The sequence below is a fragment of the Neophocaena asiaeorientalis genome, unplaced genomic scaffold (assembly GCF_003031525.2).
Source record: "Neophocaena asiaeorientalis asiaeorientalis breed wild unplaced genomic scaffold, Neophocaena_asiaeorientalis_V1.1 scaffold120, whole genome shotgun sequence".
In the NCBI taxonomy this organism is placed as follows: Eukaryota; Metazoa; Chordata; class Mammalia; order Artiodactyla; family Phocoenidae; genus Neophocaena; species Neophocaena asiaeorientalis.
This window is the reverse complement of record NW_020185322.1, coordinates 286,506-292,505: the sequence shown is the minus strand read 5'-3', so window position 1 is coordinate 292,505 and position 6,000 is coordinate 286,506.

Sequence of the window (6,000 nt, the reverse complement as noted above, 5' to 3'; positions counted from 1 at the left end):
TTCGGCATTAATATAAACTAGTCCCCACAGTGATAAAGAAAAACCATGGGGTGTGACAGAAAGATGCAGGCTTTGGTGACAGGTGGGCCATTTGTGTGCAAATTCCAGCTCAAATATTTAAGTTTAAACCCTCAGCCTCAACTGTCTCATCCCTAAGTGGGAATGATAGCATCACCTTGGGCATTGTAGGTTATCCTGTAAAGTATAAAGCTCAGGGTACCTCGTAAGCATACACATGGCTGCTGTCACTACTGTTATTATTGTATTGATATTATTACTGTTTCTGCAAAATCAGGGAAGCGCTGTCACTAGGTAGAACACTAGTCTACTAAGGATGGACTTCAGATATTATCAAGACAAGGCTGGGGAGAAAGTAGGAGTCCAGCTGCTATGGAGAGCGGGCAGGAGGGTAGGAGGTAGCGGGCCTGGGACAGGCGGGTATCAGGCCCCAGACCCAAGGGGTGGTGAGGAGAGAGGAAGGGTAATGATGAAAGTTCTCGACTGGGGAGCAGCAGACTTCAGGCCTAAACAGTTCTGCCTGGACAAGACAAAGCAGAAATGGACCAGAGCCAAGGAATGTGCTACCGGGGAGGGGACAGGAGGGAGCCCATTTCCTGGGTTCCTCTTGCAGAAGGTGTGCAGCTGTTCCCCTCAGGGGATGGATGGGAGGGTCCCTCTTAGGGGCTTCAGGAGGAGGCTGGAAGGCACAGACGACAAGGGAAGTATATTCTCCAAACCTTGTTGACTGCTTACCTGACTTGTTCTGGTAACTTCCATATACATCTGTATTGATGATGTATTTGTATGGCTTAGGTTAAATTTCTTAAAAACACAAAGATCTGCCGTAAAACATTGTGCCTGTAGTTAACAATACTGTGTTATGCACCTAAAAAATTTGTCAAGGGCTTCCCTGGTGGCGCAGTGGTTGAGAGTCCGCCTGCCAATGCAGGGGACACGGGTTCGTGCCCCGGTCCGGGAAGATCCCACATGCCGCGGAGCGGCTGGGCCCGTGAGCCATGGCCGCTGAGCCTGCGCGTCCGGAGCCTGTGCTCCACAACGGGAGAGGCCACAACAGTGAAAGGCCTGCATACCGCAAAAAAAAAAAAAAAATTGTCAAGAGGGTAGATCTCATGTTAAGTGTTCTTACCATAATTTTTTGTTTAAATTCAATGTTTTTTTAAATAAGAAGATCCAGTGGATCTTCTTTCACATCTAATTTCAGATACTCCTGGCCCCCAAAACAGGTGGTAGGGCCAGGGGTAAAGCCTTTCCCCTCCACCCTTAGAAAGAGAACTCATTTCTCTTTCTCTAATACCACAGGTCTGAAAGTAGTGTTACGTACTTATTTTTGTAGGTAGGAGGGTTAAAATTAGTGAGATAAAAACACTTGGCGACTACTGGTTTATGTAATAAAAGCACAGAGAGCCCAAACTGATGCTCTTTGTGAAAAACCATAGGTGATAGAAACAGAAGGGTTACCACTTGTACAAGTGAGGGATGCTGATTTTTTATTCTCTTGTCACTTACAAACCTGAACCTGATACTTCATTCGGACACTGCTCAGACCAAAATAAGAGCTCCTCTTTCGGCCCTGGTGCGCTGCGTGGGCAGGCATGGCGGTGACACAACTCCCGGTGTCTCCCGGCAGAGGGCGGCACCGAGCCCAGCCAGGCAGCTGTGCTAAGAACAAGGGCCCTCTGCAACGGTGGGCCTCACCTGGCTTGCCTGCTCTCAGCCCGACTTCTGCAGGCTGCCTGTGCTCCCTCTTTTTACCATCACGATCCACCCCTTCCTGACTCTGTGTGTGATCTCCCCATGCCTGGAATGCTTCTTCTCCTCCACTGCAATCCCCTTCAGCTACTCATCAAGCCCTATTCATCTTATAAACTCAACTTAAGCTCTTAAAAATGGATTGCTCCCATTTTTTTGTCCCCCACTCAAAAGCCAGTCCAGTAACTAGCTGTTTGTTTGCATTTCTGTCATTCTGCTTTGCCATGAGCTCCATGAGGGCAAGGATTGCATCTCAATGGTCTTTGGGTCCTCCTGGCCCAGCAGACTCAATCATAGGGGATTTAGTAATTTATCATTGAAGGACTTTCTTCTCCGCCTCAGCGTGTCTTGTCCTCTGCCGTGTCCTGAAGCATCTGCTCAGGAGCTTTTTTGACTTTTCCTGCACTTCGGTTATCTACTGCCACAGGATAAACCACCCCGAAATGTAATGACTAAGAGCACGATGTATTAATTCTTACGATTCTGTGGGTCGCTTGACCTTACATCAACAAGTCTTCTGCCCCATGTGGTGTAGATTGTGGTCACTTATGTGGCTGCTTTCAGCTGGGAGCTCAGTTGGGCCAGGACAGCCAAGAAGACTTCACTCAGATGGCAGGTGGTTGGTCCTGGCCATTGGCTGGAGCCTCTGACTTCTCCCCACCTGGGCTTCTCTTCATCTCACAGTCTAGTTGGGCTTCCTCACACTGTGGCAGCTGGGTTCCAAGAGAGTGGAAGCTGCCTGTGCCCAGAACTTTCACTGCATTTGGTTGGCCAAAGCAAGTCACAAGGCCAGCCCAGATTCAAGGGAGAAGAGAGAGAACACCGCTCTTGATGTAGGAGAAACTTATGTATACAGGGAGGGGAGAAATTGTTTGTGGCCAGCTCTAAGGACAATCTCCCCACCATGGACAGTCCTTATTACAGTATCTTTATTCCTACTGAAGGATTTACTTCACTCCAATATGCTCCACAACTTGCTGGCTATCTGCTTTGCTCATAAATAAGCTTGACCACGTGCCATATTCTCTGTCTTTATCCTGAGTTCCTTTGCATTCTCCCTGCTATCTGCCTGCCTTCCGGGCTGCGGATGAAGTCCTTTGTTTGCTGAAACAATTGGGGTGAGGAAGCCTTTGAAACCTCCTTTGACAGGGAACAGTCACTCCCTGTTTGGTGTCTGATGTGGGAAAATGATATGCAATTGTGCAGAAATTTGGATACTTCTTTAAACATCTTCCCCAGGAACATCACATGGAACAGTAGGTTTCACCAATTAATTTTGTTCAGTGAGGGTAGACTAACCACTGCAGCAATAAACTCCACAATCTCAGAGGCTTAACACGTGAGACTTTAATTCTTACTCATGTAACAGCCCAATGTGGGCCCAAGTCAGTGGGGTACCTGGCTCCATGCAGTCATTCAGGGACCCGGGATGGAGGCAACTCTGCCACCTTCAACCCATGATTTCCAAGGTCATCCTGGGCATACATCCAGCAAGTGGAGGGGAAAAAGCACAGGAGATTTTTATAGGCGAGCCCTGGAAATGGCACAGATCACTTCCTCTCTCTTTCCGTTGGCTACATTTCAGTCACATGGCCAAAGTGAACTATGATGGAAACCAGGACATGTGGTCCTGCTGAGTAACCAGGAAGAAGAGGAAGCAAGTTCAATGATGAACCAGCAGTCCCTGCCACAATGTCCTGGACCATACAAATTACACACAGAGTATCACTCGTGCCTGTTAGTTCACAGCTCACACCCAATGTGAGCACACAAACCTGGGAAGAGGAGGGTAAGCATGCCTATAAAATTAAGGAGTGTTTAGCAAGAAACTTGAGCACATCTTCCTTCAACTTTCCCTGTGTATGGAAAAAAACGTTTCCAGGCTTGTGCACAGCGCCATCTGCTGCTCAGAAGAAAAAGCAGGAAGGGATCCCAGTAACCAGGCAGAAGCGTCAGAAATTAGTACACACTCTGGAATCGTAATTGGTTTGGTAACATAGGAGATTAGAGAAGATTCGTGCAGCAGTCATTTTCGTTTAATAGGCACCAACTAAAAATTGTGAGGACGAATGTTTGGTTTTTTGGCTTAGTTTATTTCTCTGTGAAATTAAACTAGGAGGTCAACACAGGAATGAGAATCAAGAGGAGTATGTGAACGTGCTCGTGTAGGAAGGGAGCTGAGTCCAGTGAAGTGCCTGATTGGAGTCAGAGACCTAGCTTTGAGTGCCAGCTTTGCCATTACCCGGCTGTAGTTTCCTCAGTTTTAAAATGAGGAAATAAGAAGATTTTTGTAGATCTCTTCCAGCGGGGAGTTCTAATCCAGTCATAGAGGTTGTATATTAAAGATGGCGGTTGAAGCCATATGAATACATTGGATCCCCCAAGGAGAGTGGCTTTGTTTTTTAATCTAAATCCATACGTTTGTTTTCTGTTTTTGTTTTTTTTCTTGGCCACGTCTCATGGCTTGTGGGATCTTAGTTCCCCGACCAGGGATTGAACCCACACCCTCAGCAGTGAAAGCACTGAATCTTAACCACTGGACTGCCAGGGAAGTCCCCAAATCCCTATGTTTTAATTTCCATGTAAGAAGCATTATTCCTTGCATTTAAGGAAACATAAATATGCATGTATTTCTTAAGTAACTAAGTAGGACTTGCTGAGTTGGAGAAGTTGGTTATGGGGAAGAGAGTTTGTAGCCTGGTGCAACCGGGTGGCTGATGAATTCCTGCAACTGACTAATAACAATAGTAGTTAACTGACTTTGGAGCATCAGCTATGAGTCAGGCACATTCTAATAGTCTTACATAGATTATCTCACTTATTACAACAACCCCTGTGAGGAGCACAACTATTGGCCCATTTTACAGAAGAAGAAACTGAGACACAGCAAATACTGGTGGAAGAAAAAGTTAGAAATGGAGAGGAAGGGAAAGTGTGACAGACTCTCCACCAAAGTTGGGTGCTATGCTCCCCTCCCACACGTTTAGGTGGCCCAACGGAGTGGGACAGCAGTAATGTGACACTAAAACTCAGATGGGCCTTTGCCATCCTCTTTTCTGCTCCCTACTTCTCACACCAAGGCAACCTTGGAAGCCACATATTGAAGGTGGCTGCAACTCCTTGAGTCTGGATCCCTGAATGACCTTGTGGAGTGGATCTCCTGTGCCCCATTTCACCCTCCGTCTCCTGACCTGGAACTTTTGCCTTGGACTGTTACCCAGATGAGAAATGCATTTTTACTGGTTAAGCTACTAAGAATTGGGAGTATCTTTGTCACAGCAATAATATAGAGTGCACATCTTGTTATAACTAATTAAAACTGAGTGGGAAGCGAAGACAATAGATTAAATATTGGGCAAGTTGAGATTGAAATCTTGTGGGACAACCGAATGAAAACGTCTAATAGGCAAGCAGTGCGAGTTTGTAGAGACACAGGGAGTCATTTTTACACATGCAAATTCACCTGTGCGGGAGAGTAGGGAAGAATTATTTAAATTGTTTTCTTTATGCAATTTTACCCTATGGCTCCAGGCTCTGAACTGATGGAGAAATGGGAGGTGTGAATCTGCTCTTCCTCCAAATGGGTTCATTTCGCTTGTAGGTCTTCACAATATGAAAATCTCACCATTTTGAGTATAATTCCAGTCTTTAAAGAAACATTTTCCTGCATAATAGCTCCAAATTTGAGCCAGCTGTTTCATCTCTAATTCAACTGAGGAAACAATGAACAAGTCTCATGATGACAAATGCTATTCTTACCTCTGACCCTGATCTTAGAACTCAACCCCCTACAAGACGCAACTACCGTTAAGTTTGGGAATTAGTGTTTTCAAGATGGCAGCTGAATTCATGGGACAGGATTGGCTTTCTTGGGGGAAATGCATAGAGTAAAATCAGGAGAGGACAAAAGATGGAACCGTGGGGAGCTCCAACCTATAGGAGGTGGGTGGAGAGGAGCAGGTCCTAAAGGCTAATGACAGAAGGAACAGGGGAGGGGGGAGGGGAACCAGGAGTATTTAGTGCCCCCAAAGCCAAAGGAGAACAGAATGCCAAAGAATGAATAATCGATTATTTCAAAACTAAAAAAAAAAAAGAAAGCTGAGAAAAGGGTAAATGGATTTGACAATGAAAATATCATTTGCAACTTTTGCCAGAGCAATTTAAATGGAGTTGCAGACATAAAAATCAGATGTTAATGGATTAAAAAAATAAATGAGAGGTGAGGAAGAG